The following is a 24,208-nucleotide window of genomic DNA, read 5'->3' on the forward strand; positions in this document are numbered from 1 at the left end:
CAAGTGTTTCCACTTGTTTATTCTACACAAATCAAAGCATATGGGCACTTTTTTTGGCTGTTGGAGATGCTCCAAAGATAGCCATACAATAAAGCCTTCTAAACTGAAACTATGCTTGCTGGGAATGTAGAAAAATTAGGTCAAAATATGAATTTATGTTGCTTTAATCCACTTGCTGTAAAAAAACAAAAAACAAAAGAAACATTGCAAATAAATAGAGACCAGGTTTGCCATTTACCAGGGACATTAGTCCAGCATTGGCTACCTTCCCTTATCCGCACCACCCTGCAAGCTAAAGTGTAAACTGCCCTTTATAATATAAGGAAGTTGAAATAACCTTTTGGTAGGAGTAATACCTGTATTTTTTCTAAATGCAGGAGAGATGTAGTGTCTGGGATGCTGTTATGCAGTAGTAGGAAGGCAGGGGAGACATGTTGGGGCTGCTGGATGACAGAGTGCAAAGTGCCAGGGGTATTGGGTTTTTCAAATGCAAAACTGTCCACTTGTATCCCTGCGGAGAGGCTTTACCCAACATAATTCAGATTCATGGATTGCATTTCTGGCTAATCTAAGATAATGCAGGGGATTAGATACCAAGGGGGAGGATTATTTAGGCGTCTGCTTCAGACCTATTTGTTAGAATGTGCGCGTTTACTGATTCTTGGGCCAAATTTTTCCAGGCACTGGGAAACTTTTTCACTGGGACCTTCAGTTGAACAGCTGCCTATTCTATCTCACCCTTAGTTGGATGCCATTGTACTTTGGTTTTTAAATTGTATTTATTTCATCTGTCAGTTGTTCCAGTATTTTGGATGATTGGTGTATATTTGAGATTTTAGCAAATATGTTTTCAAGCAGTGCAAGGTTTAATAAGTTGGACACTTTTATTGTTAAACAAACTGATAAGCAATATTTTGACAATACAATTTTCCTTAAGACTTACTTTTAATGAAAGCTTTAAAACAGCATTTTTTAAACATTTCTGATGTCCCCCCCTTCACTGTACTGATCTAACTCAACCTCTTTCTTTCCTCTTCTGTATACTCACAGACTTCTGGCACCAAGTCAACTGGCATTCTGCCGCAATGATTACCTACAGCCGGTGTGTCTTTTACTTCCCGCTGCCTACGTGTGTACATAGGTTTATTTGGGAAAGATGACTTATCTCTCACTTGGTACTAAGGAAGTCTATCAGGTTTTACTGTACAAGCAAAGGGGCCAGAATCCAGAGCCAGTATTTACTGACATTGCTGACTTCCTTCAACCTCCAGCGGTCCCTGCACATACCAGAAGTCAAATGCTGAAACAGGAAGTCGCTCATCCTTAACTAATTTGCAGCTCTCTTCAGAAGATTATGAAAAATGAAGAAACCTCAATTAAGTTATTAGTAATGGTAAACTTCCAGTGCTGGGAGATACTTGCCAGTACCTGGAAAATTCCTGTAGGCAATGTAAGAGTTATCAATAACCTAAAATACCTGGCAAATGCACAGAAATAGCAGGTAAGAAATGAAATTGTGACTCTCTAGGTATTCTGCATGATGGGCAGTATCAACATTTAAATGTAGACCAGCTCCACATCCTGCAGGAAGCACGTCCAGAGTGGTCCCTGCAGCAGGTGAGTCTATGTTGCAATGTTACAAGGGCTTCTAAATCATGGCCCCCGTAGCTTACACCACCAATCCCTCTCATCCAATCCCGGCTTCTACTTGAAAGGTCTGAATATGGAGTTACATCTACCAGATCCTACAGGAGGCACCACTCAACACCTAATCTGCAACCACCCCCTCAGCACCCCTTCACTTGTCATCACTTAAAATCTCGCCAAAACTAGGCTTTCACACCAACTCTCCTGTACATTGCAGCATTCTCTCATCTCAATTTACTTCTTTGGCTGTGCTGGCATATTTACCCAGTTTTCTTCCAGGTTCAGTATTTTTAGACATCTTGATTTGTTATGCGCAAGGAAGATAATTATTTTCTAGCAGCCAGGTATACCCTATACTGAGTTAGGCACCTGTAAAAGTGTAGTGCGTAATATTTATCTTTAATTTTATATAGTTACGTAGTTAGTCAGGTTGAAAAAACAACAGAAAAGGTCCATCCAATTTTACCTTAAGGAAATAAACATACACCAGAATAAAAAAAACCCTATACACATAGTTGATCCAATTTTAAGTTTGTATTTGTTTGTGTAAAGTCAAAAAATAATTTAATTACCTTACATTTATTTGTTGGAAATTGTGCATCAATATGACACATATTATACATACATGGCAACTCCAATATTAGCACACCATCATACAAGCTGGCAGTGCTTCTTAGCAGCACATCACAGGAATTCAACTTTACTGTTCCTCTTATCCCAGGGAATTTTAATGGTAGCACGCACAGTGAATTCTAAGGTTTGCTCATCACAATCATTCAGCAAGTATGTTGATAGCATTGTCAGGTAATCAATTGCAGGAAGACTACAAACCAGTGTATGGGAAAAGGTCATTAAAATGTGGCACAGCAAAAAGGTAAACATAATTTTACAAATGTTCTTGGTAGAAATTAAAATAATAACTCAAACATAATAGTTGCCTACTAAACTGCAGGCAATGCTGCAGTTACATGAGCTGATAGACATTCAGCAATAATAAAAGCTAGACTATGGAGAACACTTTTTTTCAGATACCTGGTTAACTGTTAGCATTACCAGACAGGGAATCTGCAAGTTTTGTTTATCACTTTTTAAAATTGAGTGTTTTATACAGCAGAGTATACAAAACAATGTGAATCTCGTTACTGTGTATAAAGTAATACCCAAAGTAATGACAAAGTAATCATTATGACAAAGATGATTGCTGCCCGCAGTTGTCGCTGGGTGGTTTAGAAACAGTTCTGACAAGTGACAGTCCCTTTGGTTGCTGAGTGACACTCAGAGACTCTTTGTCCCAAGAATCACAAAGTGACAGACAAGGGAGGCCTTAAAAGGTTAGTATTTGCTGTGAGTAAACAGTGCAGTTTGCTTACAAAATCCCCTCCCTCCTAATTTTTACACCCATTAACCACTTTACTGCCAACCTGGTATACGTTCCAGAACAACAATGGCATAAAGTAGGTTTAATTTTATTTTTAAATTATACCTGAAGTGGAATAAAATCCCCATGCAGTGCCCTTTGAGCTTTTTTTGTACTTCAACATATAAGGAGCCCTGAATTTACATGTGCGCTAGCATTTAAACGTCAACAAAAATTCATTGAACAGAGCCTGGGCAAACCCTCTCCTGCCTCCTACACCTCTGTATTAGCCCATGGCGGTAATGGGCAGACTCAATAGCCAACAGTGAGACCTGGGAGAAGAGAAGGGTTTGGGGATTGAGAAATCATTTTAAATTGCATACCAATATGACCATTAATTGGGGCACCTCAAAGTTGCCTTGCATGTTGGTAGAAAGTGGTCTCCATGTGGTAAAATATGTTCTAGTGAAAGAGTCTATTGTTAAAAAAAACTTTAAGGTTTGGCCTCTACAAGTAGACCAATCTGCTTCGGGAAAACTAATGACAGATCTAGTGCAATAAATCTGAAAATACTAAAATTGTGTATGAACCTTAAAAGTGGATTAAATTACTTACATTCCTAGAGACAATGGGCCTGGTTTTTTCAAGCTCTCTAAGGCTGGAGAGGATACACTTTCATCAGTGAAGCTGGGTGATCCAGCAAACCTGGAATGGATTTCTTTTCATTTGCTATGCAAATGTTTTTAATCCTGGATCAAATCCATTACCGGCTTGCTGGATTATCAGCTTCATTTATGAAACTTTATCCTCTCCAGCCTTAGAGACCTTTAATAAATCAGTGCCATCGAAGGAAGTGAGAGAAAATTTTCCCAACATGAAGAATCCCGTTATTATCAGAATAGATGTACCCGTTGTAAGAACTCCTTCACCTCATGATACCTTTTGTAACATTTGGATTTCCCAACACCTTCTGTCCCAGTCATGATGGCCCCTGAAGAGTGTAATTTTCAAGCAGGGACACAGATACCAATATAAAAAGTGACCCAAGGTTTTACTGGATTGAAAACTAAAAAAAGCTTGAGCTTTAGATATACTTTATGTTTTCCAGCATGCTTGACTGAAAAGTGATGCTGGCTGAAGTAATTTCCAATCCTTTCCTCACCATATACAGGTAGATCATGGCACGACTTAGTTGAAATAATTTACATCAACAATTTAACTCTGTTTAGGCACTGTTAATTAAAGTAAAGTCAGCAAGATGATCGGGTAATAAGCACTTGTTCTCACAAGAAGGATTTTAAACTTTAAAGAGCAAAGAACATATTCAGCTGCACACTGATGTTCTGCATTGTAGTAATAAGTCATTTGGTACTGTAAACTTACTGAGGCCCAATACATGATTTAATACACGATTCTCAAAATATGCTCATTAATTGACTAGTAAAATGTTGGTAACATTTTCTTTCTTTGCAGTCTCATTTTTTCCTTCGGTCTTCATACAATTTCATAGTGCAGAATGCAGTGATGTGCAATTTGTTCATCAGGTTTTAGCTTCCTTTTAGATGTTAGGTATAACTGTCTTCTGATGTGGTGTTAGCTCCATTTGCAAGGAACAGTTTTTTTTTAATCTTGCATATGATTGGAAAGTCAAACTCAGCAAGTGAAATACCCCTTGCAAGGTTATAATTTACTTTGTCATGTGAACATCCCTAATTCTTTTAGTAAACTAACTTCATTGTTTAGTAGAGTTTATTATAGAAAATCCTCTCTCTTGCAATAAATGCCCAACTTTAGCCAATAATATTTATTCCATTTATGGATAAAACTGTGAAGGATTAGAGCCCCTGTCATGGTATGCTGTCTGTGTCCTTGCTGGGTATATTTACGCTCAGTAGTGGTCCTGTCAACTGACAACCACCAGTCAATAGCAACACTGACTGTTCTTGTCAACGCACTTACAGCTGCTATATATTAGGTATAATAGCAAATTGATGTTTCTAGTGAATATACATGGGCAGCAAAAATAAAAAAAATCTAACCAAAGTTAGCTTGAACAAGCTATTTATTTAGTTCTACTGCAACCGAATGTCAGATGTTTCCAATCTGAACAGCGACACTAATATTTATCCAGCTATATAAGGAAATGTAAGATAATTTTTTTCTTTGTGCTTTAGTACTTGTGGAGTTCAATGATGAAGAAAAAGATAGGAGTCTGGATTTTTATATAAGTCAAAGCATGGATAGTCATGATTTTACATGTTGTATGTTTTTTCTATTGACCTTTGGTATCTAATATGTATGTGATTAGTTGTTTTCAGTATCATTTTTCTGATATTTTTATATTCTTTGTTTTGTTGACTGCATTTTAAGGTATTATTTTCTTTTTGGTTGGTTTTGTGTGAGGTTATTGAGTTTTACATCCTTATTCTATTATTTCTCCAAAAATTGTCATGTTATTTACTTTGGCCATGATCCAATAAATCTTAAGAGATGTTTTCACACTTAATCAATAAAATACCTTTTCAGCCTCCAGCATTCAGAATATACTCAAAATAAGTCGTCCAACTTAAATAAAGTTTATGATTACTTTTCTTACATACTTTTTTTAGAGCTTTTTTACTTGGGAGATGCTGAAACGATATTTTGCAGATAAAATGAGAAAACATCCCTGAGAAAAAATTCAGGAGAAAAGATTATTAAATCAGGGCCTATATGTTTAAAAAATAGTTTATACTAAGAAATGATGTCTCAACTTTCATTTAGTTTAAAGTTAACATGCTCACTCCACCAATACCGGCCCCTTTCTTGGCATTGTTTTTTGGCACAAAAACAGGTCCAGCATTGTTGCACATAGTTTTATGCTTCAATTTTAGGCCCTTTGTATCATGGTAACTCCAAGCACTTTCAACCTGCAACACTAGAACCCCCAGTTTGAATCTTAGGCAGGACACTACCAAAAGAGAAGTGACTTTGTATGTTTTCCAGCCATGCTGGGGTTCTCCCAAAAACATACTGGTAGGTTACTATGGGTCTGATATAATAAAGTTATCAAAGACTGGAGAATATAGACTATCATCGGAGAACCTGGGTGATTCATCAAACCTGGAATGGTTTTCTTCAAATCATATGCTAGTGTTTGACAGATGTTTTTAATCCTGGGGAAGATCCATTCCAGGTTTGCTGGATCACCCAGGTTCACCCATGATATTCGATCTTCACCACTCTTTAGGAGCTTTAATAAATCAGACCCTATGTGTCCATGGTAGAGGCATTAGCCTGTGCGTTCCTCTGAGAATACCTGATTATGGAATCTGGAAGTGCTGTGTAGTATGTTGACATGCTATAGAGGATAATAAATATTTATCAGCAGATTACTAAAATTTTTGATGTGGACATGTCATTTACACATATGTTGGGTCACATAAACACATCCACCATGGACGCCTTAGGAGTCAAAAATGTAAAACTCCTACCTAGTTACTGTAATTTGGGCTTGCAGGTTGGTCTTTAGTGAGTTTTAGGGTGGTAGGGAACGAATCTTCTCCCTGGTTCTGTAGAACTACCCTATGTTACTTCGTGTGCATTCATTAAAATACATGCCCTTATTAAAGCTGGGTGAAATGTAACACTTATTTAGGTATTGGAGAATATATCACAATATTTGAAAGATAGATACTCCCTAATAGAAGTTTCATATGTACAAAAAAGTTTTAGATTTGGAAGCCACAGCTTTAAGTCTAAAATAAAGGTAGTCAATTACATAAAATTAAATAGGTTCCCCTTGGTTATTTCATATTAAAGAAATCTGCCTGAAAAGAAGTTGTCAAAAAAACTTGTTACAATTTTATGGTCCATGCTATGTCACATTTCTGAGCAAGGGAAAAACAGATATATTGTACTGATTGACTCCTCACTCCGCCAAGCTTAATATTAATGCATTTGTGAGCACTTGCTGACATGCTACTAAAGAAGAATTAGAAGGAGATGATTCCACCTCAGACACAAAGGGCCTCAAGGTTCTTTACAGAGGGGAATCTGGAGGAGATATACAGCAAGCTGAAAATATACAGGACAGTCCGGAATGCTGGGCATGAACAAAAAAAAAAAAAAGTACAGCATCAAACACAGCAATCATATAGAGAAGGGAACATACAGTTTCAAAACTGAGAGGTGTGAGAGCTGAGAGGTGCTGTAGATAATAACGTAAAATAAAATATAGATAGGAAGTTCTCTATTAATAATGCATTCAAATAAACACAAACATAATCAAAAATAAAAACAGGTATTGAGAGCATTTTGAAAAATTGGTACAGATTAGGCGAAAACATGTTCTCTTCATAAATACAACCTTAGTGGGAAATGGGAAAAAAATCCAAAAGTTTTATGGGTAAATAAATTTGTTTTGTATGAGCTTTGAACATATTTTAAGGAATTTTAAAGTAGTTTTGTACATAATTTCTTTATTTGTTATGGTCAAGCCAAAAAAAGCACAGCATAAGCTATCGTTTATGGTATCATTTCACACACATATTCATTTTTATATGTGATTTTTATGAGCTCTATTTATAAAACAATAATTCTGACATTACCTTGTGAGAATCTTCCAGGTCCATGTTTTTTAATGGCAGTAACAGTAATTCCAATGGGGGAATGTTTGAAGGAATGTCAGATTCCCTGTTTTATAAACAGCCCATAAAAATTACATGGATTTTTCACATTTAAACAACACATGGCACTCACACAATTTGGCCCTTATTAGTTTTTCTCAGTTTTTATGCTGATAAGTTTGTGTCTTACAGGGCTCAATACTCCAAGTTGAACTTTACAAAAGTATATATCAGTGACCTCCCTTCAGAAAACAACTCGTGCTCATGGAATTCTATGTCAATGGTGCACCCTGTATTAACCACCTGGGCGTTTCACTGATGTCTAGATTTCTGTACCAAAAGCGGTACACTGTTTTTCATGAATTTTTTTTTTTAATAAAATTAAATAAAAAACACAAAAATCAGCTTAAACAAGAATACATAAATAAATCAAAAATACTGAAAATGCAATAATTCGGTATACTGTATAGTAATATATTTTTCTAAAACACTTCCCTGGTATGGTAAATTTTAAAATCAACGTCCCATACCTATAGACAAAACCACATAAATATATTTTGTATTATTTTATGTTGGATTGGATACAGGACTTTGTATTGAATCCAATACAAATTACGCGAAACCCCGGAGATCGTCACTGCATACGCCGTATGAAGGGGAAGCTGCGGGGACAGGGTAAGTATTTTTTTTTCAGTTGTAATCCGATTGTCATACAATGTTGTATGACAATCGGCTTGCAATATAACGCATGTTGATATTTTTAGCTACCCAGACCTTGGTTCGGGGTAAACGGTAGTAGCAAGTTTTACTTACCCCGAACCAAGGTCGGGCTAACCGCCCAGGTGGTTAAATGTTTATTTTGTAAACAAACACTATACAGCACAAACAATGATATATTAAACTGAATATATAAACAAAAATGACCTCAAACCATCAAAACTTGCATTAAAAATACCACTGCTTCTTTAGCAGTTAATAGCTGCATATAATGCATTAGCATGGCAAGATACACAATACATTTTTTCCCGGCAGGTGATTAGTCTGAAATATTGTTTTGAAATCTGTGACCTGACATTTTACGTGGCCCATTGAAACAGAGTCAACAGGTAAATCGGTGTACTTTTACACTGCTAGTGCCTTGTTTTTTAGGCCAAGTACACACGTCACTGAAGGAAGAACAGCGAGGATAAATAAACTGGTCTGTGAGTGCAGGGAACACACAACTGCTACTCCTTTGAGCATAACATTATTCAGTGGTTCCTTAGTTCAATACTACTGCATTTGACAAAAAAAAAAAAAGAAAAAGGGTTCTATCTATAAAACAGGAAATCTGACATTTCCCTGTTGGAAATCAGTTACTGACATTGATACATATAAACCTGGAAGATTCCCACGAGGCATTGTTTGAGGATAATTTTGATTCCATTTTTTATAAATAGAGCCATTACCGATGCTTTCTATCAAATAATGTATATATAAGTATATATATAGTTTATGTATATAGTATATGTATATATATATATATATATATATACATATATGTGTATATATACATAAGTTTAAAAGGCTGATCATATTTACTGCAGCATAGCCAAGTTTTTTTTGTTTGAGGGGATGCCGACTAATAGCATCTTCCATACAAACACCGGGAGACCATACAAACTCTGCATATGGTGTCCTGGGTGAAATTCAAACCTTGAACCCTAGTGCTGCAAGGCCCAATGTGCTAGCCACAGGGCCGACCATGCTGCTTAACTGTTCTCATAATCCAAAATATTGAAAATGTTACTTTGTCACAAAATATGTACACCATCACATCAAATTTTTGACATTAGTATGAGGTATTCAAGATTAAATGCCAATAATAAGAAACTTCTGAAAGAGTATGCCAGTGGAACCTGACTTATTTACACCTTAGATTCAAGAGTCTGATGTTCTGTTTGACATTAGTGTGTGTGGTGTCACCATGCCAAGATCAAAAATGTTTTCTAAGACTCTGATCTCAGAGATACTAGCTCTATATACAACTTCCAAAAAGCTACCTCAAGCTTAAGCTACTTGGCCCTGAAGAGCTCTAGCTGCTGGGTTTACCTGTTGGGTAAAGATGAGAATACAAACAATTTACATGAAATAAATATTATTATTCAATTAAAAAGAAATGTATTTTAAAGAAATAGATACAGAACCACTACATGTTTTTTCTGCACAACAATACATTGGGATAAAAGCCTAAATACCTGGGATTTATATTTTTTTGGAGTGTGGCAATTTTACATTTCAGCATGTTGCAGCTGAAATTACAGCTTCTTATACTTTCTCCTACCACTACCCTACCCAAAGGGCCTGGTCTAGTCCTGTCCAAATCAGCACATTGACATCATGTCCTAGTAGGCTCAGTACTATGACATGTTCATTAAACCAAAAAAGATCCAAAGTGGTATTGAGATAAGGTACATATATGAGGGGGTGCGGAGAAGTTCCTGGAGAAAGAAAGAAGAGAGCCAGAGTTATGAAATAACACATTTATTCAACATATTCCCCCGAGACTGGTGCACTTGGTACAGCGTAGGTGCTGCTTTTCTAGACCGTTCAAATAAAAGTCCTTTGGTTGGGTCTCAAACCAGCTCTCAGCAGCATCTTTGACGTCAGAAATCTCCTCAAAATGTTCAGGTGTTTCTTTAAATTCGGGAACAGATAATAGTCTGAAGAGGCCAGGTCAGGTGAGTAGGGGGAATGGTGGACCAATTGGAAACCCAGGCTGTTTAATTTGGCAGCCACAACATTGGTTGTGTGCACAGGTGCATTGTCCTGCAAAAAAAGGATCCCTTTGGTCAACTTTCCACGGCATTGCGTCCTAATTGCCACCTTCAGCTGGTCCAGAAGGTTAGCATAATACTGTCCAATGATACTAGAGCCTTGAGATAGGTAGTCCACCAACAGAATACCGTCTTTGTACCAGAAAACGGACACCATGACTTTTTTGGTCGATTTCTGGGTTTGGAACTTCTTCGGCTGCGGGGACCCACTGTGGCGCCATTCTTTTGACTGTTCCTTGGTTTAGGAACATATTTGTGGAGCCAGGATTCATCCTAAGTCACTAACCTAGCCATAAAGTTCTGTGCAGCTTCAAAATTGGCCAAAACGGCTTTGGATGCTTCAACTCAATCCTTCTTCAGATCACTGTTGAAACATTTTGGCACCCACTTCGCTGAAAGCTTGCGCATGTCTAGGATAGTGGTGATAACAAACCTAACACGCTCTAGTGAGATGTCAAGTATCTGGGCTATGTTTTTTGTGGATATTCACTGGTCCTCAATAATCAGCTCATGGACAGCATCACAGGTTGCTGGGTCAATTGAGGTTGGGGGGGCGCACACTGCAGGGTTCATTTTCAACGGTGAAATGCCCAGTCTTGAAACGAGATATCCAGGTCTTGACAGTGCTGTATGAAGGACACTTCTCCCTCAGTGTTTGAGACATCTCAGTGTAAATGTCTTTTGCTGACTTTGCCTGGAGAAACAAAAACTTCATGACGGCCCATAACTTCAACAACGTGATATTTGCACAGTTACACACTAAGATATTAGGCTGTCATCTGCCCCCACACTGATTTTTCTATTTCATATGGAAGGGGGCAAAGCCAGGAACTTCTCAGCACCCCTTTGTATCTTAAGTATTTTACCTACTGATATACTTTTTTCTATCTTCCTATGTGATTGACACACTACTACCCTGTATAAACACCACTTTGTCCTACTGTAGCTTGCAGAGACCCCTTCCTGCTCCACAGTCTATCTGGCTCCAGAAAACACAATAGCACTGTGCAATCCCTAAATGACTGGTTCACAGTACTCTTGTTTACATTGTTATTTGCTCTGCAGAAGATTGTGGGGGAAAAAAGTGAAAAAAGACTTGTTACAATTAAACCGCCAGCATTTCAAAATACATCAACATTTTTATTGCTTTTGGAACTGATATACATGTGTTTTTATTTTTCGAATAACAGGCTGTAATTTACCTTTAAACTGTTAACAATGTTTATAGTACCTTTAAACAATAAGGTATAAATTAGCAATGTCAGGGAGGATCTTCCTCCATCCTTCTCTTAAGGTCTTTAGGGTCCCTTAAGTGCAACAACCTTAAAATAAAAGATAGCCAGTTTACGGGCAATTCTGTCCATGTATTTAAAGATTTCTAAATATTTTATTTGGTTTTCTCTGCCAGATTGGCAGTTGTATAATTGTTCTGTTCTAACTTATTTCTGTTTTTCTAGTTTTTTAATCTGCATGTATGTGTATTTTTGGTATGTTTATTCCTGCTTCCTGGTCCTGCCTCTTCTGCTTTGCTCGTTGGCTTTGATTACCAGTTGTGACCTTTTGGATTTGGCTCATCTCACCATATGCTCAAAAGCTCTTGTCTTCATTGATATTCTTGGCCTCTCTCTGCTATTGTAATCTAAAATTCAGAACTTCTACTAATATTTAAATTGTTGAGCCATCATCTCTGTATTTACTACCCTTCTTTTTCAAAGGTCTTTCTCTTTGATGAAGCTTTTGGCTTCCTTGTCTTGAGAGCCTAAATTTTTAGGGTTTGGTCATTTGTCCATTACATCAACCCACACCCAAAGTTGTAAATCCCTAAATATGCTTTGTAGATTACTTTTTATCACTTAAATTTTTATCTCTTCAATGCTGGAAGAACATTTAATAACCACTAACCATTAGCCTGATAGCCTATACATCCTTAAAATCAAAAATGGCAAGTGGTTGTCTGCTGCTCTGTCCCATACATTTTTGTTAAGTCCCTGGAAACTCTGCTATTACATCACAGAGAATATCATGTTTGTCCCATTTGCAATTGCACTGAGAACTGAGATTTGTGCTGGCTGAGAGGTTCAAACAACATTTGCAGTTATTCACTGTGTATTGCCTCTCCATTTATCTGATGATGTGTATGCAGTTTAGGTAAGCAACAATTAAAAATATTTAAATGACTCCTACAAAGATACAAAGAATTACATGTAGTGCAATGAAAGAAAATGCAAACAAATATTTTCTATAAGTGATGCTCATTCATTCTATGAAAAATGTTAAATTTTCATTGTCCATATAATGGGACCATCAGTCACAGGGCTAAATTCATGAGTGGTTCCAATCTTTGTAAAGGACAGTGGTTCCCATTCTTCTCAAGACACAGGAAAGTGTCCAACAAATGCAAATTGACAATTTGTTGCAATAGTTTAGATTTAGGCTAAACATGTAAAGCTTTCCCTCACACAAACACTTCTTCAGTTCAATTATTTTCCCACTCCTGGCTTAATTTCTAAGGTATAACCTATGTGATAGCCAATATAATTCTGAACACTTTTTTCATTTTCTAGATCTCAGTTGTTCTGATAACCCCATTTTTTTTTACATTTAGGAGAACTATGAGTAATAGTGTTAAAGCCGTTTGAACATATAAGACAGCCAGAGGACCTATCTTTTTCCTAATTTACAAATTTACACTTTACAAATTAATTTACAAAAATACACATGCCTGTATATTGTAACCTGTAGGGCTATTATTTCTCTGTAAATGTTAAAAAAAAGTGGACTTGTCCTAGACGTATTTCTTTTAGTTGACCAAATTTATTCACATTTTGTATAGTTTTTAATTTATTGGTTGGTACTGGATGGTGCCACCATGGGTGGCATGAAGTGCTTTCAAGCTTTCCTGGACAGCATCCAGAGCCTAGGAGGTGAGTTACTTTTGTGTCATCACTGCAGTAATTTTGTCAGAGGCCTCTGAACTATTTTCATCAATTGTTACTGACACGATATTCTGTATTTGTGGGTAAATACCCGTTCCTTCTGCCTGGAAGCACACAAAAGGATTCTGGTAAGAGTGGTAGGGAGAAAACTATGTGGTACCTTTCCACACAACCTGAAAGGTCCAGAGGGTTAATGCTATGTCAGAAATTGCACTACAAATAAATATCCCTTATGTATAAGTACCTTGCAGAATCCCTTTCAGGAAACAGCCTCACACAATTCATACTGCCATATTAAAACATATACCAACATTCATGCTGTCCAGCAAACACTGCATCCCATTTAAAATGATAAAAGGTAGATTTTCTTTCTTGTCACCCAATGAGTGTACCATTTAAATTCTCTTCTTAACATTTATGTTTAGTTTTATGATTTTCATGGTACACATGATGCACTGGGTAATAAATTCATTACAGTCTTGACTTGAAGTACGTAAATGGTTTTCATATATATCATCATCCTAGTTTGAGTCCATTACACTTTGTCTATCTAGGGTGTGCACCATTCTACAAAGTTTTTATGTTTAGAGCAAATAGAAAGCAACACAATTATAGTCATGGTAAACATTGACACATGTAAGTCATGCTGAATACATTGTAAAGTATACTGACTTATGGGAAAGGCTTACAGTATAACATTTGTGGGCCATTCTGAAAATAAACTAAAGTAAATACGGGTAGAAGATGCCATCACATTGCAATGTTAGTTGCCTCTAGTATAGTGTATTAAATGACTTCCTGGTTTTTCTATTGAAGTTAATATATCAATTCTTTCGTTAAAACCATGGTTTAATGTTAGTGTTAATTAAAGGTGTAAGGTATGGGGAAAAAAACTTTATTAGCAAAATAAAGGACTATATTGATAACTGCTGTTTATATAACAAGGGTTACTGGACCTTGTGTTCCAAATCATAGACAAAAACACAACAGTGGGATTCGTTTACTAAAGGAGCAAAGACTTATAGTTTAGGTTATTTTTTCTTTTAAAATTGTAAGTTTAATATTAAGTGAACATTCACTGTAAATAGGGTGATACTGTAATCACACACATCCAATCACACACAAGCAAAAATTAAGGTTTCTGTTTTAACCACCTCAGTACCAAGATGCTAAACTCACTTCTTTGACACATCAATTTACAGTTCTGTGATGCTTTTCTTTAACTTTGAATACTTTAGTCACTACTAGTACACATAGGGCATTTTTTGATACCTTTTAGTATATCAGAGTGATTATTTGTAATGAGGTACATACTCCTGATCCCTGCTCTCTGTGCTTCATGTACTCCTGCACTTTGTGAGTAACATACCTCTGACCCCTGCAATCTCTGTGTAAAAAAACTTCTGACCCCTGAATTCTGTGCATTACATTCACCAGACCCCTGCACTATGTATGTTATGTAAACTTGAAATACTTGTACTATGTAAATGTAAATCTTGCACCCCGTGTTTAACCTACTCCTGATTACTTGAAAATATCAGGAGGTTTGGAAGAAATCGTCGAGAGGAAGCAAAGAAAGAGGTTTGAGGTTCAAAGGTTTTGAGTGAAAGTGTAATGTATTAATATGTATTACATTCATACATAGTAAATTCATACATATAAATAATCATCAAAAATCAAGCGTATACAATTGTTCGTGTTTGTCTTGCCTAGTTCTTTTAGAAATCACAGAAGTAGTAAAGTTCACTAGACAGGGTGATGCTAACACCAAAAATTGAAAACAATATTAGATTGAAATGGTAGTAATGATATGACCGTATTTTCCGTATAAGTCCCCTACGCGTTTCGCCCACAATGGGCTTCCTCAGGGGTATATGAGTATATATATATATATATATATATATATATATATATATATATATATACGATTGGTGGTAATTAAAGGAAACATCGGGTAGAGATTTAGTGCCTAAAACAGATGGTTCCCAATGGTGATGCTGGTGAGCTGACAGAAAGGTAAGGATGAGGGTTTTTGTTTGGGAGGTACATAAGATAAATCAAGTTAGATGTTCCCAATATGTGGACACCTTGAAAGGTAGTTGCTAGAGGATGATATTGTTAAGATTTTTTAGATATATGGATTCTCAACCATTTGGGGTTGAGTAGCAGAGTTGCCAATTGATAGATAGTTCCAGTTAGGTTTAAAGGATGAATGTAATTGTTTGTCCGTTAATATGATATAGCAATCACCGCATTGCAGGTGACAGTTATATCTATGAGGGTTGAATGCCAGCTATTGGTGGTTGTAAAAAGTCAATCAGGGAGCACTATCCCTATTACTGGACAGAGTTTTCCTATCAAAGAACACAGGACTCCCGTGTACTTGGATAGAGAAACTCTATTATAGAACACATACAACTAGTAATGGGCTGCAAGAGCAATCAGGGGAGTGGAGCTGACAGCTCTGCTCCCTTGATTGCCATTGCAGTTCTTCACAGTCCCGAAAAATAACCCAAATTTCCCACCATTGACTTTAATTGTGTTTGAATTCGGCATTCGATCCCCCGAACAATATCCCCTTATTTGATCGAATAGCTGTCCAATCGAATAGTGATATATTCGAACAACACTACTGATTTATGCTCTACTTTATATTACATACTCCTGAACAAATGTTCATTTTCCCAACAGTTTCTAGTTGGTAAGTAGTACATAACTTTTTTTTAATGATGTTATATATAAATCCCCTATATCAAGAAAATACAATTACTGCTTGCACCCACCTAACATACAGGACAACCCTGTAGATTTATCAACTATTTAGACTTGTTAAAATATATATAGTAATTTATTTTTCATAAAAATATGCAATTGTTATATGAAAAGAAGTATCCTTGCCAGGGCTCAAATGCTTTCTAAGTGATCCCAGAAAGATACCCTTTGAACCCTTTTAAATTATCCACTACTGTCTTAGCAATGCATTGCATAACAGCACCTCCAATGTCTTTGTCAGTCACTTACTGATTGCACAAATTCTGCAAGACTGAAAGAATAGAAACTAATGAATATCTGCCACAACTGTTACTTTTATGTGTATCAAGTCTTCATTTTATTTAATACAAGGTACAAGGTGTACCCATGACACTGATTTTGTAGAGCATCTGTGCTCGGCTTCTTTAAAAAGGGAACACAGTGGTAACATTTTCTTCTAAAAACATTGATTTGTATTTGAATCTCCCTAGCCCCCACAGAACTGTATATAACAAAGTAGAACATTTTTTTTAACAGAACAGTTAAAAAGTAATTCTGATTTTGGCTACAAATACAACACAGCAAACTGTAGTTGTACTAAATGACTGCAGTCCATATTACCTGTAATTTATAGCAGATACAGTACACACAGACCAAAGTTGTCATTTCTATGCTGCATCAGTCAACTTCTTTATCTGAAATAACAACTACTGTTGATTTTATCTCTCTCATTGCTTGAGGCTTATATTTCATTCTGTGCTCCTATTGAAGTGCCAAATATTAAAATAACTTTCTCCTGGTATTGTCAACTTCGTTGTATCTAAACAGTGCATGACACACCTCAAATTCTAGAACATACCCTCATTTTACTATTATACACTATTATACCTTTTTTGTTGCTTGCCATTAAATGAACAGAGTGGCACCTCTCCATCATAAACTTTGCTGCAGTGCTCAGCTCAAATAATCCTTTTCTGTTTTTTCTTATTCCTTAATTGGTTCTGCCTAAATTATCCTCACTTTGCACAGTATGATCGTAATAAAGAAGATGCAGAAACAGCATAGGAAAAGACCCTGGGTAAAAATGAGTAAAGGGTAGATGTGGTGCCAGTTGCAGAAGACCTTGCTGTAATACCTACATACTGTATATCAAGCTGCGGAGCATATAAAGTTATAGCAAACTTGTGTAGCTCAATTTTGATGATACAAACAGAATTCAGGTATCATTCGTCTAAGAGTGATTCAAATGTTGCCATCCTGTATGTTCATGGAGTGCAGATAAAGGTAAACAGATGCAAGCTTTTATGGAAGTTTCACAGTAAAATAATAGATCAAATCAGATTGTTGTTTATTAGCCACACATTGGCTACTAGTACAAAGATAATACCTTTATCACCTACAAAACTATTTCTTCTGTATTTAATGTACAGTGCTCTGTAATATGTTGGAGCTATATAAATCCTGTTATTATTAACAATAATATTAAACTGACCTCTTCACATATTTTCAGAATCATATCCACTGTATTTGGCCATCCTTCTCCTGCACTCTTTTTATGTCTTTACATTTTGCTCAGGATTCATGAGAAACCTTACTGCCTCTCCGGAATTCCCTTCTTTCTGTTTTTTCTGCTTTTGAAATTCACGTATCTATAGTGACATTGTCATAAAGCCCATTTGGAGAAAAATGACTGTGCCTCTGGAAAGGACCCCCATACACTGATACACACAGCTCCAGCAATCCCACCCTTCTCTTGTTACCTGGTTCTTTCTTTAACTCAACCAGTTCTAAATTCCCAGTGCTTCTGGATATGGGAAAGCCTATTACCTCCTTTTACCTCTGGGTCTATAACTTAATCAAAGCAATGTTAACTAGTAGTAACTATTAAAGGAAAAACGCAAAAAAGATTGTTTTTTTTGGCATCAACATACATATTTTGTATTAATGATTACTTCTCATAATACATAACAAATCAATGCTTAGAAACAACTGGAAACACAGGTCCAGATCATTATCATTTCCGCCCTGTAGGGGCACTTGACAATAAAACTACTGACAGGAATACACAACATAGTCACAATCATGTCTCATTTAATGACAATAGTGTAGCATACGTAAGTTACCTGACGCGTTTACCCTGATTTAGGCCTCTTCAGGGGTGACGTTACGTTTTAGCGAGGTTGGGAACGATTACTTGGCAGTATCTAGGTTTACAGTAAGTACAAAATATCAAATTAGGAGCAATATATCAAAATTCAATATATGTTCTTCTATAATGGCATAAGGTAGTGCATGAACTATGGGCTATAGTTAAGAGAAATGTCAAATAATGATGATATTAGTTCACTGAATATACATATCTAGGATCTTTATGTCAAATATCATTAAAAAGTGTTTATTTGTTTACTTGAATAATGCTATGCAGGATAAATATTTCATACATGTCATAAAAAGAAAAAAAATTATTGATATGTGATCAAATTTGGTTCATAATATTAGCGATATTGGTGGTTGTCATAAAGGAAGAGAGAAGAAAACTTACATATTCCTTCAGGATATATCGTATGTTGTTTGTAAAACATCTGAGGGGATCAATATCCCAAACGAGTCAAAAATGTGGGGAAAACACTTCCCTTAGGAAGGAAGGGGCTTAGAATGAGAAGTTTTTTTTTTATGATAGAAGAGACTCTGAATGTCCACCCTGTACTACTGGTCGTTTCACTGAAGACTCCAACCTCATAAAAAAAGTGCATAAATGGAAGTGCTGACAGTGGAGCAACAAAGGAGAACAGGACCATCGCATTGGTATAAAATGGCACTTGTACTAAGGTAATTGTGCTCCAATGTCAAAATTTGCTGAGCATACCTGCACATTCTGGCTAATGCTCCTGGAGGCCTAAAACGTATGCAGTGCAGTTTAGTTCTCTTTTACTTAGAAAGCTTTAGTTCTCTTTTACCTAGAAAGCTTCTTCTTCTATTGTACATATTTATTATTAAAAATATGTTTTGTGTTTGTTATATTTGTTTATTTCCTTGTATTTATCAGGAATCAATGAGCTGATGGTATCAATATGGGAATTTATACCAGCAACAATGTCTGAAAATATTAAAACAATTTAAACTAGTCCATGTGCAGAATTTGCATATAGATTACCTTTATTTTAAAATAATTTAAACCAGCATCTGATAAATAATAGTAAACAGTAATATAAGTATTGTGTGATACATAGGAGCAGTGTGTAAGTTGCTTGTTTTATTTTATTGATCTAACATTTTTATCATTTTAGCAGTAAAACTGTAACACAACACTATATCTATGTTAAAAGCACACTTCCATGTTTTCTTTTACAGCCACCAATCTGGTAAAAAGCAAATGCGTACACATCCATAAGTTGATAAGCTGAAACAATTTTGACTTTTTTTTATATGTCTTGTAAATAGGAAAATATTTTAAAGTTTTAATTGCTCCTTGGATGAACTTTCTGCTTTTGTTTTAATTTTGTAACCATGTATGTCCTGCTTTCTTCTTGAGCTATTGTGTGTAGTATGCTGGACTGACCATCAAAATCCCCCTTGAAATTAAATTCCACACATAACAGCTGATATTCCTATTGTTGTAGGTGCAATCTCCTTTCCTTTAGCTTGAAGTCATGACCTTATACCACGTGCACATCTAGAATGTAATAACACAATATTATGACATTATTGCATGATTATATTTCTTCCCGTAGGTACCTTTCTTTCTTGAATAAGTAAACTTAGGTTTTCCTAATTTGCTAACAAAAAAAACTCTTCCATTCTCATCATTTTATGACACAACTTCTTCCAATACTGTGAAGGCTTTTTTGTTTGTTTTTTAAAGCATAGTGTACAGCATGTACAATATGAGTAACACACTCCTGGATGTAGACCAAAAGGTCTTTATTTCTGAAGTGGTGCCCTGTTTACTGAATAATATGCCAGAAATTAATGGAGCTGTTCACAATGAACAATATGATATATAGCAGTGCGGCTTCCATTATCATCAAGCATTCACATTCTGCTTTAGCTCTTACGAGGTTGAATTTAAAAGGGAATGTCTATTGATTTATTTTTTTTTTTTGTAATTTGTGTTATTAAAATTAATTTTAGAACATATTTACACATCAAAGCTTCCAAATGCATAGATAGTGGAACTATAGATTAACCATTCAGTTCTTCCACTTTTTAACTTGGCATTGCTCCACTGGACTATTCCTAGCAATCCGATTACCCTTGAATGCAATTCCACAAGATACTAAAATACAGTTCTTTCCCCCTTTCATATACAAATAGGGCTGATTATGATTGGTGACTGTAAATTAAATTTCTAGTACTAACATTGTTTTACACAAGACTGTTATGAAAGTATGAATGTGATTGGTGATGTAGGTAGCAGATTGATAGGATGACCCACTGCTCAAACTACTCCTGCTCTTCTATAATCACCCTTTAAACAAGGGGAACTGAAAAATTAGACACTAATTAGATAATCAAGAACAGAAGATTATAATTATACATATAATTTGCATATATGTTTTGTTGGGATAGAAAATAACGTATAAACTGACCAATACTAGGGATGCAGATGTTAAAAAGATAGGGGAACAATGACTTGGCATTGTTGGACACCATAAAAGAGGCTTCTTAGAAGGAAGACAAAGATTTAAAACAGTGCAAATATGTTCAAAAGAGGTAAGAAGAATGTTTGTATGTATACAATGTTTAGTAGACTTTTACTGCAAAAGCCAGTCTCTAGAAGGGAAAGCAGACAGGAAAGGCCTTGTGACCAGTATTGCCTGTGTTCTCTGTTAAGCTGTTTTTTTTTCTTTTGTGGAGTTACCATGTCTTGTTCTACACTGTGCCCCTGATTCATCAAGCAGAATCGGATTATCGCTCGCGCATTCGTATTAGCGATCCGGAATCGTACGCGGTCCTATTGTGAAGGCTGGAATCCGGCTGGTAGTGAGGCGAGTGTACGCGCATACTCGAGTCCAGACCGCGGTAATCCGCGATCGATGGCCGCGCGTACGTTCGCGCTTCCAGCGAGCGCGGATTTCATTGATGAATCAGGGGCTGTGTCTCCATTTGGTAGAGCATCAGGGTTTTGCTTTCCTTTATCAGAGATCCCGCTTGATGACTGGCGGTCTGATGACTGATGAAGTACTAATAAGGCACATTTAACTCTACTAGATGTTAACTTTAAAATAGCAATGTTAAGGGTAGAAAGAAGATCAAGGGTATTCAGACCAATGTTTTTCAGCCTTTTAACAGCAGAGGAATACTTAAAATTATTCTTACGTCTCACAGGAACCATGATACAAGTAATTCATCAGTGGTTTCTTTGAAGAATGTCCCCTTACAGTGGTGGTCAGAATGCCCCCCTATAGACAGTAAAAATGATCGTTTGTGTCATGCTGCTGGTCCTGCCAAGTGGCATTGGATTCAGAACTATGCAATAGAGAAAAACTTTTATAACTTCACGCAGATTCACAACACCGGTGAGCTTCCATGTTAGGACAAAACATAACTCTAATCCTGATGTCCTGAGCTCTATGCTCTATGCTCTTGAACATGTACATCCAAACCCCAGAGGTGGGGATACAACAGAGGGGAGATATAACATTGCTACGCAGCAACGCAAAATGGTTTTTTGATCTTCAAGCAACCATAAAGCCTGGCCTTAATAACATATTGAGTTTTAAACCCTTTCTTCCACAGTAAATTTCCTTCCCTTCTAAATTATCCTTGATACTCTACATTGATGATTTGCCATTTCTATTTTGCCTTGTTTTTCAATCACATGGTACAAAATTAGGATTTTTCATCATCTTTATTGTACATGTCCCTAATACAGTAATACTACTAATAATGTCCCATAACTGTATCTAGATTTAAGTAAAAAGGATTTTTTATTCATATACATATGGATGAATGCATTTATAGCCCAGGAAAAGTTTTTTCTTTTTCTTTACCTTTGTCTTACGTATGTAAAAGGTATTATTGTTGTAACCTTTATAATTTGCCTCTTTATATTTGGGAATGACAATAATATTTCTTACGATCCTTGTGGACATCATGTTATAACAGAAATCAATGATTTGTATTTCAATAACATTTTTCGCTTTGTATAATTATGTTTCATTTATGTATCCTATTGTCATACTAGTATGCTGTTTAAAACCATTCATTTCTCCGAGATTCATGCCACACACATTTTTACACACCCCTTGACACTCCCAATTAATTTCCAAGTATACCGTATCTAGTAATCCTTACTATATTCCCACCCTTATTCCGCCTCCTCCCCTCCCCCTGTGCCCCCCCCCTTCCTGGCTAGCAGGTAACCCATTGGGTGTTTGGCATTCTCTTTCCCGCTAATCCATAGTGTCTACTGTGAATTGATGAGAAGCCCAGATGTCTAAGGGCGGCTCAATTAGCAGCGTAGTGCTGACGCAGGAGATTGGGCAGAAGTAACATCAAGACACCAACTGTGCACTCCTGGTGACATCACCACCGATGCATGCACAGTTTACCTATCAAAACAACATCTTCTCGCCCTTATAAGGCAAGAGATTCGATCACAGTACCCTCTAGAAGTTTTAATGCTGTTCATACTGCATGTCAGAGGATCCATCCATCCCTGCACTATTAAACTTTACTTCTTTGGGGTAAGTCCTTGTATTTATTAATTTTTCTTTTTATATCCAAAAAACTTGGAAATCATTTGGCATGGGAAAAATAACAACTGTCACTTCTTACTTGAAGTGGGTAGCATCTTATATATTAAATTACTCACCTGATTATATTATCAATGACAATAATAATCCTAGTTCTCTATACCAATACATAGCCAGATATTAAAGGATAATAAGGATAATAATAATCAGCATAATATCTCTAGAAATAGAAGTCATTGATAATTAATCCCAATAGGATTAATGGAATTAAATTACCGGTCTGTCATTGTTTTTGACGCTATTTTGTTTTGAATTTCAGACTGGCATTTGGGTGATTTCTCGCCTTGCCAATAACATTTACCTTACTTGCATGGTTTTTTAAACTAAAAGCCTGATCCTTTTATTGAAGTGCATTATGACCATATAAACCACCCACATTTGTTCAGTAAGTGCCTCATACCTTTTGTTTTTGAAATCCTCAATATTAACCACAGTGTCTCTAATAATTAAACACTTCAGCTTCATATACCAGGAATGAAACACTGACATTATATACCTCTTTCAATTTTACTTTTTCTTAAGAGTAGCGTCGCACGATAATTACCACTATTTTGTCTCATTACACATCTTTCAAGAACACTAGTTCATTTGAATAGTACTACTATTTGTTTTTTGTTTTCTGTTATTGTAATATGATAAATTTGTATAGAAAAGTTTCATATTTTCATATTTATATATCAATGCTTTGTTATACTTTATTTTGCAGTTGCTCTGACATTCCCTATGCATCTCCTGATGAAGCCCACTGGTGAAACGAGTCGGTTTAGAGATTTTCAGCATCTTCACCCTATTCACCATTTAGTCAGGCAACTGATTGTCTAATAATAATGGCAAACTCCCTGGAATATTGCACTCAGGGAAGCCTTACTTACAATTCAGTTTTGTTCAATATTTACTGCACTTTTTATGAATTTTCTTATGAACGATTGCGTACTTTTTGTCTGTGCTAAATATATACAATTTTTGCCACCTAAAACCTGTCTTTTTCTTCCTCTTCTGTTTGATATACTCTCTTGGATATGATGGGGTTGGCAACCTTTATTGAATTGTAATAGGTAGGGCCACATCTCTCCTTTTATATATTTCAGGACTATGCAGGAAACTGACCATAGCAAAATGAACCCCTAGCAAGCTTTGGAGGAACCCTAGGGTTTTAGGGAATCCTGATTGAGAATATCTGGTATATACAGTAGAGGTTTGATTTTAAATCATTAATTCCCTGGCAAATATAATAAATTAGGATAACAAACAGAGAATTATTAAAGAGATTAATCATTGTTGCTGAAGAAGTTTTGATGAGATAAGGAAATGTAAAACAAGTAGATACGCAGAGATA

The 24,208-nt window shown here is 36.1% G+C and overlaps 1 protein-coding gene across 3 annotated transcripts in view; it reads right to left on the reverse strand.

Annotated features, from left to right (window-relative positions):
* Nucleotides 1-24,208, reverse strand: part of CHRM1 (cholinergic receptor muscarinic 1) — a 175,987-nt gene that overhangs the window by 88,615 nt on the left and 63,164 nt on the right. Inside the window, exon 3 of one of the 3 annotated variants that reach the window (XM_072421416.1) lies at nt 18,238-18,318. The exons of the other annotated variants lie outside the window; for them this stretch is intronic. The gene's annotated coding sequence lies outside the window, so the exon portion shown is untranslated. The remainder of the gene's footprint in view (nt 1-18,237; nt 18,319-24,208) is intronic. 3 annotated transcript variants of the gene reach the window in all.

This window comes from Pyxicephalus adspersus, chromosome 9 (genome assembly GCF_032062135.1).
Source record: "Pyxicephalus adspersus chromosome 9, UCB_Pads_2.0, whole genome shotgun sequence".
In the NCBI taxonomy this organism is placed as follows: Eukaryota; Metazoa; Chordata; class Amphibia; order Anura; family Pyxicephalidae; genus Pyxicephalus; species Pyxicephalus adspersus.